Genomic DNA, 14,431 nt, shown 5'->3' on the forward strand with positions numbered 1-14,431 from the left:
ACTTCAACAGCAGCAAATACATTAAATGATAAATAAAAGAGCAGGCGCATTAGTCCCCTAAGTTTTTGACAAAATATAACAATAAATAAAAACTTCTGTAAAATAACAACAAAGTTGTAAACATATTTGAACAAAAATATTAAATATGACAAATAAAAGAGTTGTTCACAAACTATAACAATAAATAAAAACCTCAGTAAAACAACAAAGTTGTCAACATATTTGAACTTAAATATTAAATCTGACTAATAAAAGTGCAAGTGCATTAGTCCCCTGAGCTGTTTACACAAAATATTACAATATAAAACTGCAAAACGGCAACAAAGTTGTAAAAATATTTAAACAAAAATATTAAGTGTCAAAACTTTATGTGCAGCAGTACTATATATAGTTATTTGAAAAATACGATTTACAATAAATATAAAAGAAACAGAAACTCAATTGAACTTGTAAATAATTGACCTGAATAACTGCAAATAACTGATGAATAACAGAACCAAATTTCCTGCCTTCCTGATAGCTGTCACATGAATAAAAAGAAGAAAAGACATTCCTCCAGCTGTGTTATGTATTTGTCTGCATATCGTCCACCTTCCTTGCTCAGCAATTCTCAACTGGGTCTCATAGGTTTTTGGCCAAGACTACTAGTTTATCCACTATTGCAGGCTTGAGACAAGAACGTTGGCACGTAACAATGTTCCCACCTGTACTAAAAAGCCTCTGATGGGAAGGTCTTAGCAGGAATGCATAGATACCTGCGTTTTAAATGGTCCCACATGTTCGACAGATTACTTCTTGTTGATGCAACCATGGCGAGGCACTGTCGACAGGGCTGTTTTTTTTCCCTTATAGTCTTTTTCTTGCCAAAATACTTCCAAAACTCCTTTTGGAGACGGTCTTGCCTCGTTTCCTTGCTTCAACGTGTTGCTTTCACTTTGAGAACGGCCCCTCCTCCCTCCGCTCTGCTGTTCGGCCCCTCCTCCCTCCACTCCGCTGCCGCGGGGGGAGGGGGAGGAGCCGATGACTTGCTGGAGGGAAAGCAGCTGTGCGCTCTCCTTCTCTCTCCTTCCTCAAAACAAACGTTTGTGGATTTAAAAAAATGAACTATCGCACGTCCTTGCGATGGGACTATTGCGCATGCGCACATCGCGATGGCGATGTTTAAACGATATATCGTTCAGGCCTAATTTGAAGTACATTTTTTGTTTAATTTTCACACTACTTTCTCTAGGTGACCAAACTTTTGTCTTGCCAAAATTTGACCTTAATGTCTCCATTAAATGATATCTTTTTTCAGTGAAACAAATATTTTTTTGTACATTGAACATCATTTGGGAGGGTCTTAGCTTTCTTATGAGCCATTTCTGAAACCAATTGAATAATTAAAAGTCAGGTTATTTGGAATTGTCTCTACAAAATGGATAAGCGACAAGACTTTTTTCAGGGACTGTAGTAACATCAGAATTCAACCTACCGTAAATAAGTCATGATTGCATGGAAAAAATACAAATTTTGCTTTAGTTGAGTAAAACTAAGATGATTCTGCATGCTTTCCTCAAGTATTAAGTTTCTAATGTGAAAATGTAGTGATTTATTAGCTGTTGAAAACGTGCAATAAATAGAAAAAAATCAAGTTGCTATTTTGGGCAAAAACTTACATATGTTAAATATTGCTATTGATCCTGAAAATATAGGTGATTGTCTCTGCATTTTGGGATTTTTGTGCACCTAGAGTAAAATTTGAGAATTTTATAGCCATTTTATGTTTTGTTATAATTGTATTAAAAAATTAATCGGGATTTTATGAGGGGACGACTTTGAATTCTCTTATGTCGCTACTCATGGAGACTCATATATGTCTAAGGGAGGGAGGGGCCTGTTTTGGTTTTAGGTTGCTACTGTATAGCGGCTTTAGTTTTGAAATGATTTGAATTTTAAGTATTTGAAAATAGGCCCCCTACGGATCGGCCCCGTGTCCCGTCAACTGATAGTGAAGCCTATGAATGTGTATCAGAAAGCATTGGGGAATACATAAAGGACATCAAAATAGTAATAATAATAAAGCTGAAAAATAAAACAATTATATGCACTTATGTTATATATTTTTAAATGACGTGTATTTTTAATAAATGTTCTACATTTTCTATTTTTTTTTCTCGTTTTATTCTTATTTAGATTTTAGGATTTCTCGAATTAAGCTGTGTTTTCCCAATTTAATTTTCTATATTCTGTATTTTTTATTAATTATATTTTATGTTCTTATGTATTCCTCCAATTCTTTATGTGTGTTTGTGAAATGTAATGGCATCAAGGAACATAATTAGTCAGCTTTTACTAATAATTTTTGACGGATGTCACACCCGAGAACATTTTTCCTTTAAAAGACGCGACACCACATCGCGTAATTCATTGGCTGCCACTGACGCCTATAAAAGTCCAATCTATTAAGACTGGAAGGGCTCGATGATCACTTCCAGCCCTTCTGAGTTCAAACGCATTGGACTTCTATCACCATCAATGGCTGTAAGCGAAAAAATTAGTAGTTTTTCTACTCATTTTTTGACTTTCAGTAAACTTTTGTAACATACGTTTGCTTGTGTATTGTTCCTTTTCTGATCTCCAAGCAGGAAATGTTTCACGCTGCTGTTATGCTTCTGCACCCCCTCAAAAAAATTGAAAGAAAGGGTGGGCTTTTTCTTGGTTGCCACGGAGACCAGACAGGAATTTGCTATACAACCAACCCAGAACCATTTGGAGATGCATGCTTTTCATAAAACTGAGTTGCCAAAGAGATGTGAAGACATTTAACTAAATGAATTCATGTTTATGGTTACATTTTTAGGTTTTGAATGTGAATAATGCAACTTGTTGATGTGTGACAGTACACAAAATAACTGGCAGCAAAAAATCCAATAGTTTTTTTTAAAAAATTTAATCATTATTATTGTTAAAGGAATTCAAGGGGGCTCAAATTTTTAATATGGTGAACTAAGCTATACGTTCAAGACCTTTTCCACCAAATTGACCTCTTCAAACCAAAATGGCAGCCAAGCTGCATTTTTCAGCATTGCTTCTTGAGACTTTTTTGTGTGTCCACTCATAATAGACATCCCTACCAAATTTCAAATGCCTAAGTCAAACTGGCTTTGGGGGCTAGATTTTTTTTAATGGTGAAACTAAGAACATTTCAAGACTTTGCGCTAAAGTGACCTCTGGATTTTTTTTTTTTTAAATGGTGAAACTAAGAACATTTCAAGACTTTGTGCTAAAGTGACCTCTTTAAACCAAAATGGCAGCCAAACTGTACATTTCCCAGTATGGCTTCTTGAGACTTTTTTGTGGCTCTTCTCATAATAGACATCTCTACTACATTTACAATGACTAAATCAAACTGGCTTTGGGGGCTGGATTTTTTTAACATGATGAAATTAAGAACATTGTAAGATAATTTCTGCCAAAGTCACCTCTTCAAAGTAAAACGGCAGCCAAACTAGATTTTCCAGCATGGCTTCTGAGACTTTTTTTGTGTGTGTACTCATAATAGACATCCCTACCAAATTTACAATACTTAAACTAAACTGGCTTTTGTGGCTGGATTTTTTTTTTTTTTTTTTTTCCTGAAACTAATCAAATTTCAATAGAGTTCTTGCCAAAGTGACTTCTTCAAACTAAAACGGCAGCCAAACTACAGTTTTCAGCATGGGTGTAGTCATCATTTACATCCCTACCAAATTTACAATAGTTAAACTAAATTGGCTTTGGGGGCTGATTTTTTTTTTTAATATTGTGAAACTAATTAAATTTCAATAGTGTTCATGCCAAAGTCACATCGTCAAACTAAACTGCAAACTTAGTGTTCCTTTTTAGGCATGGCTTCTTGAGACTTTTTTGTGGTTCTACTCATAATAGACATCCATATCAAATTTCAAATGGCTAAGCAAAACTGGCTTTGGGGGCTTTTTAAATATTGTGAAACTAAGCACATTTCAATGGTGTTTTTGCCAAAGTGACCTCTTCAAACTAAAATAGCAGACTTTGTGTTCCTTTTTAGGCATGGCTTCTTGAGACTTTTTTGTGGGTCTGCTCAGAATAGACATCCCATTTAGAATAGTTAAACTAAGCTGGTTTCTGGGGCTCGATTTTTTTTTTTTTTTTTTTTAAATATTGTGAAACGAAACAAATTTTAATAGACTCCTTGCCAAAGTCACATCTTCAAACTAAAATAGCAGACATCGTGTTCCTTTTTTTAGGCATGGCTTCTTGAGTCTTTTTTGTGAGTAGTCATAATAGACATTCCTAACAAATTTAATAGTTAACTGGCTTTTTGGGGCTGTATTTTTTAAATTGGTGAAATTAAGAAAATTGTAAGACTGTTTCCGCCAAAGTGACCTCTTCAAACTAAAATGGCAGACAAACTGTGCATTTTCCAGTATGGCTTTTGAGACTTTTGTGTGCTTCTACTTATAATAGACATCCCTACCAAATTTCAAATGGCAAAGTAAAACTGGCTTTGGGGGCTGGATTTTTTTTTAATATTGTGAAACTAAGCAAATGTCAATATTGTTCTTGCCAAAGTGACCTCTTCAAACTAAAATAGTAGACCTATGTAGTGTTCCTTTTTAGGCGTAGCTTTTTGCGACTTTTTTGTGCGTCTACTCATACTATACATCCCTATCAAATGTACATTAGTTAAACTAAACTGGCTTTGGATGCTGGATTTTTTTAATATTGTGAAACTAAGCAAAATTCAATAGTGTTCTTGCCAAAGTGACCTCTTCAAACCAAAATAGTAGACTTGGTGTTCCTTTTTAGGCATGGCTTCTTGAACCTTTTTTGTGGCTCTTCTCATAATAGACATCCCTACGACATTTACAATTGCTAAATTGAACTGGCTTTGGGAGCTGGATTTTTTTAAAGATGGTGAAGCTGAGAAAATTGCAAGACTGTTTCAACCAAAGTGACCTCTTCAAACTAAAATGGCAGACAAACTGCATTTTAAATCATGGCATCTGAGACTTTTTTGTGGGTTTACTCATAATCGATATCCCTACTAAATTTCAAAGGGCTAAGTAAACCTGGTTTTAGGGGCAATTTTTTGTGTGTGTTTTTTTTTTATATTTTGAAACTAGCAAATTTCAATATTGTTCTTGCCAAAGTCACCTCTTCAAAATAGAATAGCAGACTTAGTGTTCCTTTTTGGGCATGGCTTCTTGAGACATTTTTGTGGGTCTACTCATAATATACATCCCTACCAAATTTAGATTCGCCAAGTTAACCTGGCATTGGGGACTAGATTTTTATAAGATGGCGAAACTAAGAACATTTCAAGACTGCTTCCACCAAAGTGACCTCTTCAAACCTATATATATATATATATATATATATTTTTTTTTTTTTTTTTAAACTAAGCAAATTTCACTATTGTTCTTGCCAAAGTGACCTCTTCAAACTAAAATAGCAGACTTAGTGTTGATCCTTTTTAGGCATGGCTTCTTGAGATGTTTTTGTGGGTTTACACATAACAGACATCCCTACCAAATTTACAATAGCTAAGTTAAATTGGCTTTGGGGGATGAATTTTTTTTAAGATGGTAAAACTAAGAAAATTTCAAGAAAGTTTCCACCATAGTGACCACTTCAAACGAAAATGGCAGCAAAACTGTGAATTTTCCAACATGGCCTCTTGAGACTTTTTGGGTCTACCTACAGTTGTGGTCAAAAGTTTACATACACTTGTGAAGAACATAATGTCATGGCTCTCTTGAGTTTCCAGTTATTTCTACAACTCTGATTTTTCTCTGATAGAGTGATTGGAACAGATACTTTGTCACAAAAAACATTCATGAAGTTTGGTTCTTTTATGACTTTACTATGGGTGAACAGAAAAAAGTGATCAAATCTGCTGGGTCAAAAATATACATACAGCAGCGCTAATATTTGGTAACATGTCCCTTGGCCATTTTCACTTCAATTAGGCGCTTTTGGTAGCCATCCACAAGCTTCTGGCAAGCTTCTGGTTGAATCTTTGACCACTCCTCTTGACAGAATTGGTGCAGTTCAGTTAAATTTGATGGCTTCCTGACATGGACTTGTTTTTTCAGCACTGTCCACAAGTTCTCAATGGGGTTTAAGTCAGGACTGTGGGACAACTCAGAGTTGTAGAAATAACTGGAAACTCAAGAGAGCCATGACATTATGTTCTTCACAAGTGTATGTAAAATTTTGACCACAACTGTATAATAGAAATGAATACCAAGTTTCAAATGGCTAAGTAAAATTACTTTTTGGGGCTGGATTCTTTTTAATATGGTGAAACTAAGAAAATTTCAAGACTTTTTTCCATCAAAGTGACCTCTTCAAACTAAAATAGCAGACTTCCTGTTCCTTTCCAGACATGGCTTGTTGAAACTTTTTTGTGGCTGAACTCATGATAGATATGTCTACCCAATTTCACGTTGCTATGGCCCACTGGCTTCCGGAGCTGAATTTTGAAAAACTTCCCATTGGCCCTATTGAGACAATTTTTGTCTCACAATAGTAACAACAAATGAAGCAATATAAAAAGGGACGCCCCTCATCATAATAAGAAAAGAATGTCTCTATTTACTGTGGACCACCTGGAGGCCCCTGAGTTGCAGTGTGAGCGTTGGAGTCTCCTTTGAGCTCAGCTTTTCCCCTCACTTGCAAAGAGAGGACGAAGAAGAAGGGAAAAAGCGGAGGATGGGGGTCAGGCCTCCATAAGAAGAGCGCTTTTGTCGCTCCGCCGGAACAAAGCGGCGTGCGTATCAATCCGGGGCGGCCGTTGGCGTCGCTAAGCAACGCGACGCCCACCGGCTGCCTTTTGCTGCTCGTCTGGCTCGCCGCACAAGAGAGAAGAAAGAAGAAAGATAAGCCCGAAGGCAAAGTGCTTTGCGGGTCGCCATGACGACCAGCAGTACAAAGTTTGCAAAGCCGACGACCCTCTCGGACGAGGTCATTTGTGTGATGGAACTTATTTACGACTAAATGCTGAAATGATGAAGTGTCATTTGTCGACCGTTTTGTCAGCAAACAATAGCTAAAGAAGGTTTTATTTCAGGAAACGATTAGCGCGCTCAATGAACTCGACTGTTTTAAAAAATGGAAGAAGGCACCGTCTAGTGTTTACGATATGTACGATACGGTGTGGCAAATAAGTATTTAGTCAACCACCAATTGTGCAAGTTCTCCTACTTGAAAAGATTAGAGAGGCCTGTAATTGTCAACATGGCTAAACCTCAACCATGAGAGACAGAATGTGGAAAAAAAACAGAAAATCACATTGTTTGATTTTAAAGAATTTATTTCCAAATTAGAGTGGAAAATAAGTATTTGGTCACCTACAAACAAGCAAGATTTCTGTCTGTCAAAGAGGTCTAACTTCTTCTAACGAGGTTTAACGAGGCTCCACTCGTTACCTGAATTAATGGCACCTGTTTTAACTCATTATCGGTATAAAAGACACCTGTGCACAACCTCAGTCAGTCACACTCCAAACTCCACTATGGCCAAGACCAAAGAGCTGTCGAAGGACACCAGAGACAAAATTGTAGACCTGCACCAGGCTGGGAAGACTGAATCTGCAATAGGTAAGACGCTTGGTGTAAAGAAATCAACTGTGGGAGCAATGATTAGAAAATGGAAGACATACAAGACCACTGATAATCTCCCTCGATCTGGGGCTCCATGCAAGATCTCACCCCGTGGCGTCAAAGTGATAACAAGAACTGTGAGCAAAAATCCCAGAACCACACGGGGGGACCTAGTGAATGACCTACAGAGAGCTGGGACCACAGTAACAAAGGTTACTATGAGTAACACAATGCGCCGCCAGGGACTCAAATCTTGCACTGCCAGACGTGCCCCCCTCTGAAGAAAGTACACGACTGCGGTTCGCTAGAGAGCATTTGGATGATCCAGAAGAGGACTGGGAGAATGTGTTATGGTCAGATGAAACCAAAATATAACTTTTTGGTAGAAACACAGGTTCACGTGTTTGGAAGAGAAAGAATACTGAATTGCATCTGAAGAACACCATACCCACTGTGAAGCATGGGGGTGGAAACATCATGCATTGGGGCTGTTTTTCTGCAAAGGGACCAGGACGACTGATCCGTGTAAAGGAAAGAATGAATGGGGCCATGTATCGAGAGAGCGAATGAACGCATCTTCATTTGCTGCCATCCTTTCCACTTCAAATGGACTGGATGTCTTATAGTGATGAACTCATTTCCATACCTGTCAACCCGAGGCCATTGGCAATCTTACAATTAGTGGCGTATGCCCTTACAAATTGGTGACTAATCTTACAACGTTTTATACAGCGTGCAATATGAAACAAAAATAAAACTAATTTTTTTAAATAATATGAATTTATTGGTAATATTGTCACATATAACCTGGTGCAATCAAAGAACAATCAATATCTTCAGCTACATCACGATGACTAAAATTTAACAGTGACTTTTGTCATAATTGTATGTTGCACTTTTGGTAATTTGTATTATGTCTTTTGATGGCTGCACTTCATGGCACTTCAGCTCGCAATTCAGTTTGACTTGAAGGTAGTTTGTTAGTATGTCTAATTATAAATTTAAAAAGTCGGTTGATAAAATTAACTTACCAATGCAATCTTTGAGTCAGGGAACATTTCTTTTGCTAATTCTGAGAAGTGATCAGCAATAGTTGCAGCAGGGCCGGCCCAGGCCATTTGGGGGCCCTAAGCAAAAAAATGCAAAGGGGCCCATATTTTTGTCCCACCATTTTGACACAGTGTACTGTGAAACCCACACATGCAATCCAAGCCATACGTCCATATTTTGTATATTAATCAGATTTTGTTGCACTGCATACTTCAAACTTCTCACCCCAAATGATTGTCAGTACTTACAGTAGATAGCGCCAAACCTTTTTCTAAACGAGGAAAGAAAGAAGTTAAGGAAGAACTTTCATTTTTTTAAGCTTGTAATCAAGTATCAAAACTCACAAAAGTCAAATAAAACAAACTGCAGTAAACAAAATAGAATATAAATTAAACAATTGCCAGATTGGGGGCCCCCTAGTGGTCAGGGGCCCTACGCAGCTGCCTAGTCTGCGTATAGGCTGGGCCGGCCCTGAGTTGCAGGCAAATTGTGTTCGGCAATAAATTGGCCGAATAAAATCTCCGCTTTCGTCACTTTTTAGTCTGCAGACTGCATCTTTATGACCATTGTTGTTAATCTTACTTTAAAAAAGTTACAAATTACTTCTCCCCAAAAAGTAATTGAGTTAGTAACTCAGTTACCTGAATTTAAGAGTAATTAGTTACTTTGCAGAGTAACTGGTGCTACCTTACATGTTTGTTTTTTTTTAATTAAAAAAAACAACAAAAAAACATAGTAACCTTTGCTGTTTGGAAGTCATTTAATGTTGTGAATCAACCGTTAAACTGTTTCATCATATAAAGATAGATTCAAGTAAAGATTTTGCCGATTTAGGAGTATTTTAGATAAAAGGTTACTTTGGTTCACTAGAAAGGTTCACTACAATAGAGCCTTTCTGAGAAGTCTACTGCTTTAAGATGGCAGCTGTTTACCAACGCTGGCAAGTCTATCATTTCACATCTAGTTTATATACATGTGATATCTAACGTATCATCATGTGGGAGTAGTTTGTAGGTCGTCGGCTACAGTCAGGTATTATTGGAGCCATCTAGCCTAGCATCACGTTTGCAACGGCGTCACACTCCCCCCTTTCCCACGCAAAGTTCAAAGTTTGCTTTATTGTCAATTCTACCACATGTGCAAGGACAGACATAGAATTGAAATTGTGTGACTCTCTAACCTCAGTGGCAAGTAAAAATGAAATAAAAGAAATAAATATATATAAAAATAGACAACTGTACCCCGCTCTTCTTTCTCCAGGTCTCTGACTTTTCTCGCATCATTCGACCAACATAGTAACGCATATTAATGCACATTGTCTCATTGCTGAACGGTGACAAAATGTGAACGGCGAAAAAAACGTAATGCATGAAAAACGAAAAACGGCGTACACATTTAAAAATCAGTGCTCACTTGTACAAATTACAATGAAACCATACAACTTAACGCGTATGCATTTCAATTCTCAGCAGAAAGATGATTGGACGCCACATTAACATTGACAGCGCTAGATGTCCAATCCATTTGCAGTAAAAGGGTTGGCAGCCTCTCCCATTCAAAATGAATTGGACGATTATTGCTAGGGTTGTGTGATATGACAATATACGTATATCGCCAAAACTATATAAAGCTTTCTATCGGCATTGTACAGTGCCTTGCAGAAGTATTCGGCCCCCTTGAATCTTGCAACCTTTCGCCACATTTCAGGCTTCAAACATAAAGATATGAAATTTTATTTTTTTGTCAAGAATCAACAACAAGTGGGACTCAATCGTGAAGTGGAACAACATTTATTGGATAATTTAAACATTTTTAACAAATAAAAAACTGAAAAGTGGGGCGTGCAATATTATTCGGCCCCTTTACTTTCAGTGCAGCAAACTCACTCCAGAAGTTCAGTGAGGATCTCTGAATGATCCAGTGTTGTCCTAAATGACCGATGATGATAAATAGAATCCACCTGTGTTTAATCAAGTCTCCGTATAAATGCACCTGCTCTGTGATAGTCTCAGGGTTCTGTTTAAAGTGCAGAGAGCATTATGAAAACCAAGGAACACACCAGGCAGGTCCGAGATACTGTTGTGGAGAAGTTTAAAGCCGGATTTGGATACAAAAAGATTTCCCAAGCTTTAAACATCTCAAGGAGCACTGTGCAAGCCATCATATTGAAATGGAAGGAGCATCAGACCACTGCAAATCTACCAAGACCCGGCCGTCCTTCCAAACTGTCTTCTCAAACAAGGAGAAAACTGATCAGAGATGCAGCCAAGAGGCCCATGATCACTCTGGATGAACTGCAGAGATCTACAGCTGAGGTGGGAGAGTCTGTCCATAGGACAACAATCAGTCGTACACTGCACAAATCTGGCCTTTATGGAAGAGTGGCAAGAAGAAAGCCATTTCTCAAAGATATCCATAAAAAGTCTCGTTTAAAGTTTGCCACAAGCCACCTGGGAGACACACCAAACATGTGGAAGAAGGTGCTCTGGTCAGATGAAACCAAAATTGAACTTTCTGGCCACAATGCAAAACGATATGTTTGGCGTAAAAGCAACACAGCTCATCACCCTGAACACACCATCCCCACTGTCAAACATGGTGGTGGCAGCATCATGGTTTGGGCCTGCTTTTCTTCAGCAGGGACAGGGAAGATGGTTAAAATTGACGGGAAGATGGATGCAGCCAAGTACAGGAACATTCCGGAAGAAAACCTGTTGGTATCTGCACAAGACCTGAGACTGGGACGGAGATTTATCTTCCAATAGGACAATGATCCAAAACATAAAGCCAAATCTACAATGGAATGGTTAAAAAATAAACGTATCCAGGTGTTAGAATGGCCAAGTCAAAGTCCAGACCTGAATCCAATCGAGAATCCGTGGAAAGAGCTGAAGACTGCTGTTCACAAACACTCTCCATCCAACCTCACTGAGCTCGAGCTGTTTTGCAAGGAAGAATGGGCAAGAATGTCAGTCTCTCGATGTGCAAAACTGATAGAAACAAACCCCAAGCGACTTGCAGCTGTAATTGGAGCAAAAGGTGGCGCTACAAAGTATTCACGCAAGGGGGCCGAATAATATTGAACGCCCCACTTTTCAGTTTTTTATTTGTTAAAAAAGTTTAAATTATCCAATAAATTTTGTTCCACTTCACGATTGTGTCCCACTTGTTGTTGATTCTTGACAAAAAATTAAAATTTTATATCTTTATGTTTGAAGCCTGAAATGTGGCGAAAGGTTGCAAGGTTCAAGGGCGCCGAATACTTTTGCAAGGCACTGTACGTGTCTATCTCATTATTGCTATAAATAGACCTGTTCGTCCAATTCACATTTTGCCCAGCAGATGGCGACCAGTTTGCACTTCAAATGGATTGGACCTCTATTAGTGCTGAACTAGTTTGAGTTCAGGGCAGATGCATAAAAGAGCTTTCATCGCCCTTACCAAAATGGCTTTAGAGCACTCATGTTGGTAGGGGTGGCGTAAGATGATTTATTTAAAACATTATTTGGTAAATGTCAAAGTATCTTCTATTTACTCACTGGCTGCCATTGACAGCAATAGACGTCTTATCCATTTGAAGTAGGAGGGCTGGCAGCAAATGTACAAATGTTAATTTGCAGCTTCATGGTGATCCCTAATTAGCTGCTTTGGCATTATTAAATCATTTTTTACACGTTTTTTGGACTGGAAGAGCTGGCAAAGATCATTGATTTAGGAAAGCGATGTTCCGGATGCATCCGCAGGAGGCGGAATGGCTATGCTTTGTTCCGGCGTGAGAAGTCGAGTGGTGCTTCCTGACCGGAGACCCGCAGAAAGATGGCACACTGAGCTCGGTGTCCGACCGTGACGAAGACGAGTTGACAGTAAGTAGTTGGGAACTTGCATAAGAAGACATTGCTAAAAAAAAAAAAAAAAAAAAAACTACGATAATAGGCGAAAAATTAAATTAAAAACTATAATTTGTTCTTCCTCTGGCTAGGATGCACCCTCACACCAATTAGGTTGCCGCTAGTTGACGACCAATCCATTTGAAGTGGGATGCCTGGCAGCAAATGAATAATTGCATTGACAATCTTTTATAAATCAGTTAAGAAATGAGACATTTCTGACTTCATTTTAATATCAATCCATTGAGTTTGATGGGAATATCACCCCTACAAACATGGCCGCCCTGAGGCCATTTTGGTTGGGTCTTTTCATGTAAGGGCATAGGTTTGGTCTCAACATTGGTAGGGACGCTATAACAGAATAAACTGCATGTACGCTTTTTGCTGGGGACGGGACATTAATAAACCAAACAGATTGGGTACATTGCTCAAAAATAGCTGGTTCGTACGTAAAAATGAAAAAAGTTGAAATTATTTTCATGGGTGAAAGTCATTTTTCAAAATGTTTGCTACATATAAAGTAAATTTACAGTAGTTGTGGTTTTTTTATGGGGGGGTTTAAAAATGTGCATAGGCAGCAAATAAAAAAATATTTCTTAATGATGTAGAAAACACATACATTTTAGTTAGGGAATAAATGCACAAAATGCACAGTTGAATTAACGTTAAAAGTAGAAAACGTACAGGAAGAAACCTCTCTAAGCAGCTTTCTACTCCAGTTTTACAGGTTAGCAAGTTCAGACAGTTTAATTTTATGTTAAAACTCTGATGCAGGTCATACCTTTCAGTAGCAAAATTAGTGGTGTGTTCCCCACCTCCACAACATTGACGTCTTTTTACATTACTTACAGTGGCTGCTGCTGCTGGCCGAAAAAAACTAATAATAATATAATAATATCCCTCCTCTTCAAAGGGGGTGGAGGAGGGAGCATGTTCACATGTATTTCTGTCAGGATTGTGTGAATGTGGAGGTTCTAGTCATCAGCCAATCAAACATGCGTTTGAGGAGAAAAAAAATGAACTGGCACATTCAGCAAGTGAAAAGGGTTATATTTAAGTCTGAACATAAATGAAATGAATGAAAGTAATTCACTTAATAATGGTAGGGTCAATTCTATCCTTACAACATATGGGAAGATATTCTAAATGACCTATATTACTGAACTCTCTATATAATGCAAATAAGGTTGTTTAAAAGTTGGTGGGGACAATTTGAGCATCCTTAAAAGTTGGTGGTGTTAAGTCCCTACCTTCCCTATGCAAACCTATGCCCTTGTTTTCATGTGTGTGTTTGAAACTCATAAATCATAAGTCGGCTTTATTGTCATCATCTTCATACATACACACAAAGAAAACGAAATTGCGTTTCTCTATCTCTATGAAAGACACATAACACAGGACTAACACAGGTGGGGCATACATACATTGGAACACGAACATGACTGGTAACAATAATAACAACAAAGTGATTTGAGCATCAAAAGAATGGGGTTTATGCCAAAGACGGACAAAGCTAAATTGTCTTTTCTTTCATCTTTTTTTTTTTTTTTTGAATAGAACTGTAGCACACAAACCAATAGACTGATCTGACTTGACAAGTTCACATCTAAGATATTCCAACAAAGCATTTTTCTTATCACTGTTGTTAAGAATTCTGGTCTAATGTTACTATATTGTTTACTGCTAGTTTCAACAAATATGCTCTGCACAAAACAATAAAGGGTTATAATTTCCCCAGCGTCTGGTTTTCTCCATATTTGCTAAAACTAATCAGCCCATCCCTCCGCTCGCAGCCCAGCAAAGGAGCCATCGTACCCCCCTCTGGGATCCAGGGTGGTCCCCCGGGCCACCCGCGCACTCATCAACCGGCCTTCAGGGAGGGCA

The sequence above is a fragment of the Corythoichthys intestinalis genome, chromosome 9, assembly GCF_030265065.1.
Source record: "Corythoichthys intestinalis isolate RoL2023-P3 chromosome 9, ASM3026506v1, whole genome shotgun sequence".
NCBI classification, from domain to species: domain Eukaryota; kingdom Metazoa; phylum Chordata; class Actinopteri; order Syngnathiformes; family Syngnathidae; genus Corythoichthys; species Corythoichthys intestinalis.